We start from the raw sequence: 16,251 nt of genomic DNA on the forward strand, positions 1-16,251 counted from the left end.
ACTTTGGCCCACAAGGATCTTAATGTACTGTTTGCATAATAAAATAGGGAATTGTCTCACGGAACAAAAGAGCTGTAAGGAAAGTCGCTACTTTAAATAATGTAAAATTACTCAGTAGCAAATCATCCTAAAGATGACATAAGAGGAAAAACAACAGAAGGTGCTGAATTACCACTCAGAATATCTGAGAGTGCAGGCTCATAACCAACATAAACAACGTGACATCCAACTGACTGTCCACGCGTGCATCTTGCTTATCACCTAGCCGCACCTCCCTCCTCCGTCTCACCGCTCTCACCTGCAAAGGACAAAAGTGACTGCATGGACAGCTTGCCCTACCACCCCTGCAACCCAGCACGACCATGCCTGTCGTAGACAGAGGTAGGGCAGGGAGCACCCTGTCACTGCCAGGGCAAGCAGGAAGGGTCACCCAGATGGAGCTATCAAGGACTTCTCTTTGCACAAGGATCCACAGCAGGGCAACTCAAACTGTAGGGATGCTGTAAGCCACCAGAACCGACCCACCAACCAAGACCACTGAATCCCCTCAGCATCCCCTGCCAAGTGCCCCCCGGCTGGTGGGTCCCTTCCCTAGATCACCAGCATCAAGGCAAACAGGACTGGGTCCAGAAGCAGACCCAATGACAGAGAAATTAAAAACAATAGCTCCAGCTAATGCAGAAAGACCTGACAGAGCAGCAGAGGGAAACCAGAGGCTGCTTAGCCTGTTTGCAAGATGCTCAGGTGTTATTAGGAATGCAGACCAGGGCTTTGAAAAGAAAAAAAGGTTACCATTACCATTACTCACAGCCAGCTGCAAGTGGAGCTCTGGGCTCAGTCTACTGAGAGAATGGATATGCTGCCATAAACACAAGCCCAAAGCCTGGTCTGGGACATGGTGAAGTAGCGACGCACACCGAAGATAGATCACAATGCTGTTTTAACAGGGGTCTGATCCAGCACAGCCTGTGTTTCCCTAGGAGCAGCTACACACTATTTACATGCTGGAAATCTTGTAGATGGGTTTGCATGCCAGCAAGTGTGGTAGTAGTAGTGGTCTAGCCAGACATCCAAAACATATTGGCACCACTATAATTTGTCCATTCACCAATATGTTTTCCTAAAAACACCCATATGCTTTTCCTGCAGTTCCCATATGCTTTTGCAAAGAGAAACAAAAACATTTTGTTAGTTGGGAGCAATTGATCGCAGCATATTTCACAGAAGTCAAGTAGAAAAATAACAACAAAAAAAAAGCAGTCAGCTGCTTCCCCCTCCCTTTCCTCCTTGTTCATGGAGGGAACTGTGAAGAGCAGGAAAAAAATTCAGCCCACAGCAAAATACACACACAGCTCATTTTTTTGCACTGCAAGATATTCTAGGAATTACAGGAGGAATCTTCATTAAAAACAAACTATCAAAGATCTGGCAGCCAGCGGCATACCAGTAATTCAGTGCTGGGTATTCAACTCCATGTTTGGCACCAGCTCAGGGCCTCCGCATAGGTAACAGAGTCCACGGGAATCCAGGGTCCCAGAGAAGAGCAGTAAATGAGCCACAGCGGGGGGACAGCGCGATAAAGAGGTTACGGCCTTTTCAATTCGCAGGACAGCTCGTTTGATGCTCAGTCTATCCATATCCACAGGTGTAAAGCCCTCTACTGCACGCAGGGCTTCTAAGGGAGGTGCTGCCTTGCTAACACAAATCCCAAAGCAGCGAGTGAATGAGGGGAGTGGGCAGGCTGCTCAGTTCAACTGGGAGCAGGCACGTGGGTGTACAAGTATGCTTGTGTCAAGGCTGGAGCACGTGGGAACCGTAGCTCTTTAGCTAGAGACTCATTAAGAAATGTGGCAGACCCGGAGCCAACATTCAAAGAGGAGCAGTGTGAAAGATTTCTCTGGAGAAAGATTAGTGTGTGTTCTTCTTTACACAAATAAAATTAAAGACAGAATCATAATATGGACAAATCAATTAACTTCTGAAAAACCAAGGGCATGGCATACAAGAGCAGAAGAGAGAGGAATGGCTTTGTTACCGGAACACGGAAGCAGTGCATAGCCTTTCTTCCCTGGAAAAGAAATTCAGATATTGCTGCATGAAGTTCTGATGTTAGCCCTGTTTTCATACCACTCACTTTTAGGGGAACACAGCTGCTTCCTTCCCAAAATGGCTATGCACATACCTGTATATTACTATAACTCTATGCATGAGGAGTTCGGGATCATCTTTCTGATGAAAATATGAAAATACATGAGGGTAGACACCAAAGGACTACTGCAGTGCTTAACTTGGTGATTTCAGCCCTAAAGTAGGAGTTTGAGGCTAACTGTCTATGTAGGACACTCAGAATAGCATGCACCCTTCTACCAGAATAAATACTTTCTGTGATGCAGTCCCATGTTCTAAAGTTCTCCAGCAAATTTAACCAGGAATGCCCTTTGCAAAGTTAGCATTTCCTTACAATGATTTAATCTCACACAAAGCCTAATGAGAGGCCAGATGCAATAGGTCAAGAGCCCAATTTTCCATGGAAACAAAGCTGAAAAAATAGTCATGGGAAAAGAAATAAATCTCTTGCACAGGGCAGAAAGTAAAAAACAATTTGCTGGAGACAGTTTGCTTGGTAAGACACATTTCATGTCATGTTTTTGTCCTGAGAGCAGTTGTAAGTACCTAAACATCTAACTTCACCATTCACAAATATAATGATGCTGTTGTTTAAGCTTTGAATACAAAGCAAAACAAAAGCTGCATCATTTAGTTAAGGGTCTACAAGGACAGGGTTCTTCCTAGAATTCATATTTACAGCACCCCCCTGAGACAGTTTATTAGACTTAGCCAGGAAAGCTGCCACAGAAAGAGTGAGACTAACAGAAGAGCTGCCATTAATCTTCCATAACCCAGCAACTGGGAAGATCAGGTCTTGAACCAAATTCTACTCTCTTGCTATTAATCTCCTGTCCTCTACTTATTAATCCCTTGTCTGTCTTTGTCTTTCAACGTTTATTAACATCCCCAACTCTTTGCAGTAAACAGGATGCTGAAATCTCATCTCCAGCCGGCCATAATTTATAAGACATAAATAAAAAAATCTAAAAAAATAATCCCAAGAAGAGGGTAAAGAAAGAAAGGAGGGATGTACATTGCCTATCAGAAGGGCAAAATCAAAGTGTACTTATATTCAGTGACATAAGAGGGTAAAGAAGAAGCACTCTGAATTTCAGCATGCCATACAGATGTCTTACAATTCTCAAGGCAGGTAACATCAAGGCAAAAGAAATCACTAGTCAAAATCACAAGGGTAATGCAAAACCAAAATCCAGCACACACTCTCCTACATGGCAATGGGTTGCTCTGGACACACGCTGGCTCGAAATGCAGCCCCCGGTGCACGGACCATGTGTGGCCGCCTGGTGCCACCACCAGGATCAGGGAATGACCATTGCAGCAAAGAGTGCCCAGAGCCACTGTGCCCTCCCAAGGCACATCTCCTCCATGAGAACTTCATGGCCGCTGAGCAGTTACAGACCAGCTACCAGCTCTCCCTATTCATTCATTATCCACTTCTCCATGGGGCTGCTCGCTGCTTTCCTCCCCCAGTTATCATGAATTTGTAGCAGCTCTAGTACCCCCAGCTCCTGGGATGGCATGACAGAGAGGACAGACCTACTGCCCTGACACTGCTCCTTTTTTTGCGCTCCAAACTGAACACTCACCCTCACTGCAATTAATCATCATGTCATGGCATGGCTACAAAGGACAAATTCACGTCCTACAAATAATCTGGCAAAGAACTCCTACAGCTCAGTATCTACAGTATCACAGCTCAGGGTGGCTTATCAGGCTGATACTTAAGTCACGGCTAATATCTGCAGTGAATTTAATGAAACCAGTAATTCTAAAAAACGAATTGTCATTGGATATAAGGACAAAATTTTTTACGGTGAGAGAGGGTGAGACACAACAACAGGTTTCCCAGAGAAGCTGTGGATGCTCCATCATTGAAAGTGTTGAAGGTCAGGTCGGATGGGGCAACCTGATCTAGTGCAACATGCCCGTGGCAAGAGGGTTGGACTAGAAAACCTTCAAATGTCCTTGCCAACCCAAATAATTCTGTGATTCTGTGAACTTGCTCCTCACATGTATTTCCATTCAGGTTATGCTTAACAGGCTTACATGTGTTTCTGCTTTTGCCCGGTGAAGCATGGTTAGACTAAACTCGGTAACAGAGCCAGCTCTCCATCATCAACTGGGAACGTAACTAGGCTGCACAGAGCCACGCCATGAACAGGGAGCAAGTTCAGGTCCACAAGCAGGAAAGTCTCATTCAAAAAGAAGTTAAAGCGATACAGCCCATGGCATCAGTGCAGCTTTTCACAGGATCATGCAATCATTCCCACACAAAACTCCCATTCCCAGAAGGCCCTGCATATTTGCTGCTTCCAGACTTGGACCAAAAAATAGCAAAACCACCTCAAGCCTCCGGGGTTAGCCAGGCCTCCACTACTCCAGGCTTTGGAGAAATACTCATTATTGGCTGAATGACTGAACGTGATCCCAGGGTCTTCCCATTCTCTCTATCTCAGGAGTTGGCAGAAGCCCTGCAACCCAATCTACTACTCACCTGGAAGCAAGGCAGCCCTGTCAGGCACTCAGACAGATGTATGGACAGGCTCTTCCACCAGATCTCTGTGGGGGCAAACAGAAAGGTAAGAATCAATGTTTTTCTCATCATAAAAGCAGAAAGTAAATCAAGCTGGCTGTGACACATCACAAAGAAAACAGCCCCAAAAGGGCCCATAACAGCAGCTGCTCTCCTGTAAGGATCAGAGCATAGCTTCCCCTTTACCCCCAATATAACTCATATGTCAGTCTGTCCTTGTTTTGACCCGTATAAGGTTTTTTTACACATTGGCAGGACAGATTACATCTAAGCAAACGTTGGAGTAACTGAGGTTTATTTAGAAGAAAAGCTACTAGTTTTAAATCACTGCGGAGCTGGTGAAAGGCACTGACGTAAGGGCTGCAGGTAACAAGGTCTCTTTCAAAGCCTAACCAGACACCCTTCTGCCTCTCATGCTTAAAAGGCTTCTTCTTCCCGAGCCTCCTCTGCTGCTCAAGCCGCCAGTGAGTCACTCCTGCGGCATTGGCTTTGCTGCGCAAGCACCAAGAAGAACCAAAGCTGAGGTGGGATGAATTAAATACACATCGGCTGTGGAAAAATCAAGCAGCAGGGTGAGACAGCCCAAATCCTACCTGCCTCCAGCCCTACTTCTCTTCTGGGTGCCTAGCTAAAAAGAAAACACACACTCCCAGCTGCCCCAGGTCACCCCTAAATCCACATAATGGCACCCTCACTTCTGTTTTCCTAAAGCCTAACTACTTCTTAGCAAATGTGGCTGAGATTAATCAAGGAGTTAAAAATCATTAAAGAGAGGGAGGAAAGACATATCTAGCCAATCACAAATATTATACTTTTAAGGAAAAGGAAAACTCCTCAGCCCCACCATTAGCTGTCTTTGCTTAGGAGAACTGAGTCCAGCAGGGCAGCAGTTTCATCTTCCTGGTCCACAGTGGAAGAAGGAGAGCACGAGGGAGAAGAATTGCAGCAGTTGCTTCACAGCCACACTGAAGCGCAAGAAGCACAGAAATTTGCTGAAGACCTGACCACACAGGACCTGGATATGCCTTTCACATTTGCCATGACAAAAAATTCATGTTAACATTTTTTCAAGTACTGTAAGCCCATATCAAGTAACAGCAAAAAGGCAGACAGGTGTCCTGACCACAGAGGAGACAGTTTATGCCAACAGTGTGGAATTTATTCTTATAGTTATTATTTTAAAAGAGATTTTTAAATCTCACAGATTTTTCTGTGCATGATACATTTTCTGCTCCCTGTTTGATGTTGGTTTTAGACTGAAGACTTCAAATAGCTAACGCTAACCTATGCCTCAAGCCTGCTTTAAACTAATGCCCCTTACGTGACCAGAAATGAATGCACGGTGAATCACTTATGCCACACACAGTAGGGGTGATGAGCAGTGGTCTTTGTCTCCCAAGTGCCACATGGACACAAGCACTTTGGAGAAAAGGAGATCCCAGACTTCCCTGCATCACAGCCTGATAATTCAGCAGTTGTGGCTTTGCGTGTTCAGAGCTGGAAAGTACAAGTTCTGGGTCAACAGCCCAACCATGAGCAGTTAGAGAACAATATAACTACTTGCATTTTCTGCAAAGTACATAGAGATACATATATAATCTGCATAGGCTGCACTTCTACTCTCTCTGCCTGCCTTTGGGAGATGCATAAGAGAAGCTGCATTTTAATTACTAGCTCCAGTCAAGGGAATCTGATCCTTACAGTGAGGGAAAGAGATCCACTCAAAGTTACAGACTTCGGGGTATGTGGGTCCCAGCTCTTCATTTCTTTGCTGACATTACTGCTTCCAATAATTAAATCAAAACCCCACTTAACTTCAGAGAGGCTACAATTTGCATCTAAAGTGCTGCCTAAGCCACAGTTGTAATAAACAGATACAGTTCCACTGAAATCAAAGGAGTTACTCTGATTTTGTCTGGTTAAGGATCTACAGACCCATAAATATTACAGCTCATCCAACCTCCAGCTAAATATCTTCTATTAGAAGACCATTATCTTTGTCAGATTGGTTTGGACAATTGTTTAAGTCACTCCTGAAGACTCATTAGCATCTTTGTGTTTTGGTGGTTGTATTTTAAGAATAAACCCCTACAGCTATTAAACACTTGAAAAAGGCACGTTAACAGTTTACAAACAAAACTGGGGCAGAGATACACAACAGTTTTTGGCTTTTCATCAGGAAACTGATAAAATGGAGGGGCAAAAAAAAAAAAAACCAGAAAAATGAAACTGAGCTGTGCATAAACTGAAAATATCACCCATGTTATTTGACAGATACTGAATTAAAAAGGAACAGAAGGATGAAGGAAGCAAAATCATGCTATAACAAAGCAATCCTCTGCTCCTTTTGAACCTTACTAAATTACATTTCAGATATAGCGGACAGGCAGGATGATGCATATTCCAGGAAATACAGATGCGCTTTGTTGGCCATAACAGCTGATTTCGGGTCGGGCTCCTCACCCTCAAGCCTTCCTCACCCCCCATGATAAAGCACGCCAGTGTCAAGCTCATGCTGACCGTGCTCCCTGGCAGGAATGCAATGATATAACCTGTTTTTACAGTGCTCTGCCCAAGGATGAGTGCTACTGACGATCATTACATCCATACCGTAGACCCATTTTTAAACCACCTCACCAAATGAACTGGTTCCTTTGGGCAAAAGGCCACCCCATCCGTAACCGAGCTTCTGTTCAGATTATTGTGTTGCCACAGCTTTGTTGATGAAGGAGAGTCTTGGTTTGCTTGGGGTTTTCAGTTGTCCAGCCCAAATTATACTCTCAAGCACCAACCATAAACCAGGCCACAGACAGAGAGGTGGAAGAGTCTTGTCTGATGTCTTGCAGAAAATCTGTGACCATCCAAGCGCCGGTCCCAGGGTTCAGGTGTGAATTAGGAAGGGCCACCAAAACCTCACTGGAAAGAAACAATTTTTAGCAGCCCCTCAACCAGCAAGCCTTTGAAAAGGGCAGCCCTGACCAGCATCGCCATCCCATTCAGCCATATAGAGGAGTGGTGTGGAAGATATCTGCTGTTTCCTCAACTGCTTTTCATTTCATTCATTTATCACTGAAGGCAGAAGAATACTCTATGAGATCCTCAGGTCAGGATGTCTCTCACTTCACAAACAGCTTTACAAGCCAGCGTGTTAAGCAAGGTGGTGGCACTGCCGGGTCCTGTGCTAAGAGCGTAACAAGGGCACTGTGGGTGCCAGCCTGCACCCCACAGCCATCAGGCTGCAAGATGGCAGCAGATGGGAGCCACATGTCCCAGTTGCTCTTCTGGGTTGACATGTCACCACATTTAGAGGTATGGTTGTGACACCCAAACTGTGCTCCCCGGCTCCATGTGCATGCACCAACCACAGCTCTCTGCTGGCTCAAAAGGGAAACAGCAGAAAGTAGCACAGCCACACATCATGCACCCACCAGCAGTGGGTGCACAGGGGTCATGGGAGACAGGGACATTTACAGTCCCCCAAGGTGTACTCCATCATAGTTCCTTCTGCTCTTCCAGCCCTGCATGTAGCTTTTAAAACTCACAGCTCCAGACATCTAGCCTATAAGCTGCTACTTCAGCTGAATAAGGAGAGGATGAGCTCAGTTCGGCCAGTCAAATGAAAGGGGACAAAAAGAAAAAAAAATAGTAATAGTATTTTGTTAAAATCAAATAAACACACCCCCAGCATAACACAGACAAAAGAGAAAAAGGGATACAGAGAAACAGTATCCACTATTTCTTCAGTGTCAGAGAGCAGTTCCCAGTCGTTATTAAAGGTTGGGTATCTTACACGCAGGAGGCAAGCCATCATGGTCTGCCATCACTGTGCACCATGTCACAGTCCTTCCACACCAAACTGCTAGTGAACCATGAGAGCAGCTCATTTGGGAGATTGAGAAGATGCCCAGACACACTGCTTACTGCCCCTCAGCACCATTTGCTGAGCTGGAACTGCAGGAACAGCAGGTCTAAGACAATAATCACACACATTCTTCTTGCACTGCAAATCAATAACCAAACCATGAGCACCCAGTGGTAAAGGGCATCATGAGTACCTGGGAGTACAGGATAGCCAGTACCCAAGTACACAGGGGCTGCCAGGCCCTCACCCAAATCCCTGCCATGCACAGCTTCTCCAACAGGCTCCCTGCCTGACAAGGACCCTCTTTCCATCCACCAAGTCTCCCCTCTGCTACATAGGAGTTTCCCAGAGAGATCAAAGAGAAAGTCAGGCACAGTTCAGATAAGCACCTGAAACTACAAACAACACAGACTAAATTCTCAAGCTACAAAACTGTGTTTTAGCAAAAGTGCAATTGAACTCCATGTACTTGTTACATTTCTAAATATACTCTGGTTGTCAAGACAACAAAGAGACTGATGGATCTCTAAAGTGTACTGTATCTATTTAATTGTCAGCATTTCAAACTGGCTTAAGGAGGGAGAAAAATGCTGTGTGATAAGTCTAATCGTCATGGTTACCACTGGCTAACCTCATAATAAAAATATATATATTCTAGCTAAATGTGCCAAGCCATGTGAGAAGCAGATGGGAGACATTCTCATTACTGCGACAGCCTCCACTGGAAAACTAAACTTGAAGAAGAATGTGAGAGACTTTACAAAGATCTCAGACACAACAGACGCCGTGGGTTGCATCTTCCCAGTCGTTTGGCAGCGGTTGCTAAGGCTTTTCCACCACGCTTATTTGCCTCATGAGTGCTGGGACAACTCATGGCACTGGGGCTCCCTAACTTGCTAATGTTCCAGTTTGAGGATCTCATCCCTCCCCCAAAAAAAACTCAAGATGTGAGTTGTTACTCCTTAAAAGCCTCTAGACAACCTCAGGTGCAACCACCTTGGATTTGCACTCTCACCCTTGCCCACATGCTCTGCTGCCTCTGGGCAGCCGTATTGGAGCCTATGGACAACACTCTGGCAGGAGGCTGGCCCTTCTGCTCTGAAACTGCTAACAGCTAAAGTGAAGGTTACATCCAGAAAAGGAAAAAGTGGAAAGAAACAGCCAGTCACAGATGCAAATACACGAGCATGACGCTGAGCTGGGAAGCATCATACGCTCCTAGCCAGCCTCTGCAGCCTTTACGACAAGCACAATTTAGCAATGTGAAGAGCCCCACTATTCCCATGAGGTCCCTGCAGAAAGAGGTGCTTTCCAAAAAAAAAAGTCCTTAAACATTGGCTTTTTATATGGAAGACCTCCACAACAGCATCCGAGATATCCACTTGCATATAAAATGATTGTGGTTTTCCTTCACTCACTCAAACTCATCCAGCTATGTTCAGTTCCTGCTTTTCTTTCATCAAACCAAAGTTTAAGCTGGAGAAAGGCATAAGCTTCATCCAGGTATGAGAAGCAATGGATGACAACTCAGTCACCTGGTGAGCATTGATGACAATGAATGGTCAGGTTTCCAATTAGACTGAAGCTGCACAAACATTTTTGTCAGAAATCACATCAAAGACAAAACATCCTTAAAAGCCTCCCCCCAAACCGTTTCACTCCTCTGTACAGACAAAAGCTCTGTATCTCTGCTGTCAAATACCTTCATGAAAACCATAAGCCATTGCCCAAAATCATCTCTAGGAGAGCCACTAAGTAAAATTCAATCCGCTTGGAAAACACTACTTAAGAGAAACACCACTTTCCAGGCGCTTTAAGCACCACATTTGAGTTTGTGATATTTTCCCTGGAGCCTGCTCCCAGTCATCAAGACGAACGACTTCTGAATTCCTATATGAGATTCTGTGATGTAAAATGAGCTTTTGTGCCTATCAATACAGTCACTGTGCGGCTCACCCTCGCATACTGCTGCACAGAGCAGTCTGTGCACGGAGATGGGCAGAGAACGTCAAAACAGAAGTAGCACACAGTGTTATTTCCGGGGCTTGGGTGAGAATTATTTCAAATACCGCTAAGGTTAGGAGCTAAAATGGAGTTTTGCGCAAAAAGAAACCTAGGTCTCAATTAAAGTCAAAGGCACTTAAAGGCAACTGGCTTTTTACAAGTAAGTGGGTACAGCCAAAGTGAAGCAGCATTAGCATTTTGTCCCAGCTGCCTAAATAATTTTCAAACTAGGCATTACTGTAAGGAACTGCAACAAGATCATAGCCCTTCTGAAAGCTGTATTCCGAGCTTAACTAAGCCAAAAATCTCAGACAACCAAGAACTCAAAATTATGCTTCTAAGTGGGTATTTCATTGAATCACAGAATGGCTTGGGTTGCAAGAGACCTTAAACATCATATGAGTGCGGGAACCTAACTTTGGCTTTCCTGTTACTGAAAGTTCTTGCCTAGGGCACCAGGCTCTTACAGTTATAGCTTTGGGACAACTGTTACATTCTGTTCTAATAAAGTGCACACTCTGTGGAGCAAACTCCCCAGGATGACTCCTTTGCTTTGGCACAAATGGACTCATTTGGTAGAGATAAAAGGATGTTCCCTTGCATCATTTTCATTCAATTTTTTTCTGTAAGATAGAGAAACAGTTAATTTGCTAAATGAGTGCTCTGTTGCCATGACTTCACTGCAGACAAACACAAAGCCATCAAGCTCTTTTTCCTCAGCCTTTTTTGTTTTTCTAAACAGGTATTTGATCATCTTGATTCTCTTCTTTCTCTTCACAACATCTGGATTTTCAGCAATATCCCACAGCCAGAAAGATAAATAATGTCTAAAGCTACTGCCTAAATTGGAGAGATATTCCCACACACATTCATCCCCTCACAGTCCACCTCTGCCAGCTGTGCCAACATGTCCTTTGTGACTCAACACGTGGGGCAGTGCTGTCGGTAACAGCAGGCAGCAAACCTCTCTAAAGGAAACCCTAAATATATGGGATTAGTCCCCAAAAGTCAGAATTCCCACACTCCTACCAAGGACCAAAGGATGACTCCATCCTGCTCACTGTCAAGCCAGGCTGTTGCCCAGGATTTTTCCCCAGTCTAAAACCAGCAGCCACAACTGAAATCCTTCCTGCTGCCTCAGTTTCTCAGACCAATGAGGAAGGCTGTGTGTACATGTCATATCCCTCTGTGGGATGTTGCGACATTGGCTGAGTTAACGCTGATTGAGTACACTGGGGATTAAGAGTATTACAGACTTTACTGAGGTAGAGTGTTTTTTCTTTTTACTTTTTTTAGTGTTTGCATTCAATAGACAGACTAAGTAGAAATGGCATTTGTAGCCTGCAGCCATTATCCCAGTAAATGGCTTATTACAGCATGCAACCTACCAGCTCACCTCCATCCTATCTCATTTAAATGCATGTAGGTGGAGGTGCTGCTCATTCCAGAGAACTTTCTTTTTCACTGTCCCTCTCTGACGGAGACTTTTGATAGCTAGGCTCACAAGACAGGGCTTAGGATATAAATACTTCAGTATGAGCTTGTTGTTTGGTACCTATTTATGAGAATCACAGAACGATTAATAACCTCTCATCTACCACTAATTCCTGCTTCTTCCAAAAAGGCTGAAGGGGGCGAGTTTTGTCTCAAGACTTTCAATTTCCTGATGAGTCACAGCTGATCCACTACAATAAGCTCAATACTTCAATCAGACTGTTTCTTATCAAGGTATTACTAAGACGTGGAGTGTGCTATTTTAAGGGCTAATTTCAGGCATTGTATGCAAAATGCCTCCTCATCTGAAGACACACTTTCTCCTGGATGAGATTGATGCACCTCCTGCACACACCATCATCCCTCCCCTGCTCCCCAGATGAGATAGAAAAATACTGCAAGAGCAGAAAGTAAAAGAACTATACATCTGGTGCACCAATTTTGACAACACATAGCCCTTCAAAAAGTAGACTTCTCACTTCACTAGTTCGTTCCCTCTGCCCTTTGGCAATAAAATTACTTATGTGACAGCAGCATCTGACAAGAAGAAAACATTCAGACTGCACGGGTTGCAACAAGTCCACGGCGTCTTGCCTTCTTCATTCTAGGGCCAAGAATCATACATTTATTTTTCTGCCCCAGGGAGCAGCTCTGAATCCCTGTACAAATCCTCAGTTGTCCCCAGTTCCCACGCCACCCACTCACAAGCTCCCAGGCTTCATCAAGCAGGCAGGAGACACCTTGCCCAACCTCTGAGCAGCAACACAGAAAATGGGGACCGGCAGATGCCCTCCGGTCCTCATGAATTCCTTTATTTAATGAACTCTTAGATATAATTTATTGTGCTGATTGGGCAATTGATCTTAGATGGGTCATTTGAGTCTACAATAGGTTGCACTCTGCATCAGACTAACCACAGCCAACTGTAGTGGAAACTGCCTCATCCGACCAACAACTATAAAGTGCAGAGCAACAGTCATATTTCCCTGGACCATTCAAGGGCCCAGATTCTAAAGAGCAATGCACCTAAAAGCTCCTAAACACCACCAGTTGCCTAAGGAATGTGTAGCCATGATGATAAATAATTTAAAGACCATAGTGTACGGTTGAGAGACTGAGTACAGGAGACAGCCATCTATGCTCTCACTTCTAGAGTCGCTAGTGTACCATCAAGGACATTATCAGTTGCTGCAAGAGCAATGACTGCACAGACATCACCTCAAGACTACACCTGCGCTACGTGGAAACAACAGTTTTCCCATTGGCACTACTGGACTACACAGTTTCTTTGCAAACAGTGGCAGTGCCAGTTTCTGCCAAGCCCATGCTAATTGCAAGTGATTCCACCTCAAATGTTCTCAAGTCAGAAAGTATTTAGGTGATGTGTAACCAAGGTCTCACATTTGCCTCACCAGCTCTTCAGTGGTGAAAGAACACTACAATCAGCTATGAAGACCTATCACTGTCTCTTTTATTTTCTTCTCCTCAGAAACACTTTCACTTAAATTCTGACTGTATGCCAACAGAAACACCGAACATTTTTGATCCTCCCAATACCCTCAGCTTGTTGGTGTAATACAATTCTCAAAGCAATGCAAAGAACACAGCCATAGATACTCCATTAAAGTCAATAGATGCTCCAAGGCTCAGTGGCTCCTCAGGTGCTTCTTTAAAAGTGCCAATGTCTCTTCATGTATCACATTTATCTAAAAATCTCAGGCCACCTTAGGAAGATTCAACCAGTTCCATGAAGCCTGTGGGAATGAAAAGGGCAAGTGGTGAAGGATCATTTCACGCTGCCAAGTCCAACTTGGAAGTACCAAGGAAGAAAACAGACTGAGCTGTGCTCCAAGTTTAAAACATGGCAAATCTCCTCTTGAGTAGGTTCAGTTAGTCAGTGTCATTTTAGCTCACCCAAATTGTATAGATTTCCATGAAATAACATTACCACCTCAGTCTGATTGTTTATGGGACAGGCAGTAAAATCCACAAGATCTAAGACATTCACTTTGAGCTGCAAGTGACAGAGCAACGCTCTGAATACATACAAACGCCCGGCTAGAATCTCAGCACCTGTTCTCTGTATTTTTGAGTACTTGTGGTAAAATTTCTTGACCAGGTTTGGACTGGACTAGCCAGCATCCATTTCTAACAAGAAATGTGTGCTAGACTTTATATCTTCTCTTCCGTGGGTAGCAATCAGGTCCTTTGAAGGAAGCATCAGGCAGCAGCAGAGATTGTAAGCTGATGGCCTCAGCTGTGCTGCAGAAAGTGCCTACAGAGTCACTGCCTCAAGAAAGACGCAAACAACTCTCTTAAAAACTAGTGTTATGAATTAAAAGAAAATACAGTACCATATCAACAAAGATGACAAAAAAAAAAAATACACCCACCCCCAGGTACCCTCAACTTAAAAGAGACCATTAATTCTCTTCTTTTTTTGACAATATTGCTGGTAGTATGTTTCTGCAGCCTAAACAGAGTCATATTCTTAAAACATGCAAGAGCAGGGTTCTCCCGTGCCAGGCATTTAAGTCCCCATGCCTTCCTAAAAAGCCATTTGAAAAGTTTCTAAATGCAGTAGGAGAAAAACAATCCTGCTCGGTCAACGCCTACATCTCCCTCTCCTGCCATTAGCACACAAGGAGAAGGTTGGCTTAAAGCAATACAACATTTCAATCTGAATACGAATCACTCCTCTGGTGAGAAAACAAAACAGAAACCCTTTTCACAAGAGCCTTATCTGAAGATATAATGAAAACCAGCACATCTAACAGGAGCAATGGAAGTAAAGCACAGTGAAAATACTGGCTCCAGCAAAAAAATAATATTTTCCATCCTAGAGGATCCCAAAGTGCTTTGAAAGCTTATAGAGGCAGGAAACATTTCATTTGCCACTGAAACACTGTCACCTCTGGGTGGGCACTCAGCTGAGCACCATGCCATGGATAGCTCATGATGAAGGGAAGAACATCAAGCAGAAAATGTGTGTGAGTTTAGGAAGGCACAATCCTTTAGTGGGAACTGAACCACCCTCCTGGAAAGCGGAAGTTAGTTTAATTTTGATAGAAATTATTGAAAACGGCATTATGTGGGCTGAGCACCAGAACATCAGGCAATCACAATGTACTTAGAACCAATCAGCTGTAAAAAGGATGGAAATCAAACTTGCATATGCTCCTGCTCTCCAGCTTCTGGTTCAAAAGGTTACAGAAAGAGGCAGAGAGGTAGAGGATTAAAATATCTGAACCTGCCTCGGGATTACAAATGACTTTCTTATGATCCACAGGATTGAGGGATCAGGATTTCCTGCCTCTGGTTCAGCTGCTATCTTCAGAGGGGGGTTAGGGTAAATCGTTTCTCTCGACAGCCCCCATTCAGCAGACCATGATATTCAACCATTAGGAACAGCCTGGAAGAAAGCAAAGCGTTGCTTTTCAATACTACTTCAGAAAGCAGTTCTTGCCAACCATCGGCTTTGCTGAAACACTGACAGAAGCACAAATTGCATCCTCTCTCCTTTGCCCCCTCACCCTTCTCATTCACTTGCTGTGCCTGTGGTCCACACTGTCACATCATGGGAGATAGTCATGGGCTGTTGTTACAGCAGTGGTCAACAGAGACTCAATCCAAACACAGGCCTTTCACGTGCTACTGAAATACCAACAAATGAGTACAGAAACCTTCAAGGAAGAGGACCTGAACAGGTGATCTACGCATTTCCAGTGTTAAATGTGCACTTCTCCTGGCAGCATCTGGAGGCAGAATATGTGCATCTTGGAAACCGCTATTTAATCCTACAAACATATCAACAATTCACCTTGACTCAAAAGAATGGTTTTCTGACCTCCAAAGAAACAAAGAACAAAACCAACATTTTTTTACTTCTTTTTGGCAAATGTTTGATAAGCCTTTTCTGACAGGATCTTACTTAATCTTTTCCCACATTGTATTCTATATACAGCTGCCATTACCAAAACAAAACAAAACCAAAACTTGGTGCACAAATGAAAACAAATCAGGGATTTGGCTTGATCCGCCTAAACCAAAAACCAGCTTCCCCTCCCACTGGCTCTGTAACAAGAGAAATCCAAAGCCAATGAGTTCTCAGCTTTTCTGAGGGACTGATTTTTGGATGGGTTTGTGCAAGTTTGTCTTCAGTACCTTGGGAAAGCATGATAATTCAAGGGAAAACGCCCTTAAAAGGAACATACATGGCGACGCATCA

The 16,251-nt window shown here is 44.1% G+C and overlaps 1 protein-coding gene across 21 annotated transcripts in view; it reads right to left on the minus strand.

Annotated features, from left to right (window-relative positions):
• The window catches only part of LPP (LIM domain containing preferred translocation partner in lipoma), a 340,056-nt gene that overhangs the window by 238,401 nt on the left and 85,404 nt on the right, over positions 1–16,251 (minus strand). For 19 of the 21 annotated variants that reach the window (XM_054075104.1, XM_054075101.1, XM_054075093.1 and 16 more), the window contains one exon: positions 4,625–4,689. The gene's annotated coding sequence lies outside the window, so the exon portion shown is untranslated. Of the gene's footprint in view, positions 1–4,624; positions 4,690–5,507; positions 5,638–7,300; positions 7,322–16,251 lie in introns of those variants that run through there. The other 2 variants (XM_054075106.1, XM_054075105.1) reach the window with 2 other exon arrangements.

This window comes from Cuculus canorus, chromosome 9 (assembly GCF_017976375.1).
Source record: "Cuculus canorus isolate bCucCan1 chromosome 9, bCucCan1.pri, whole genome shotgun sequence".
Classification (NCBI taxonomy): domain Eukaryota; kingdom Metazoa; phylum Chordata; class Aves; order Cuculiformes; family Cuculidae; genus Cuculus; species Cuculus canorus.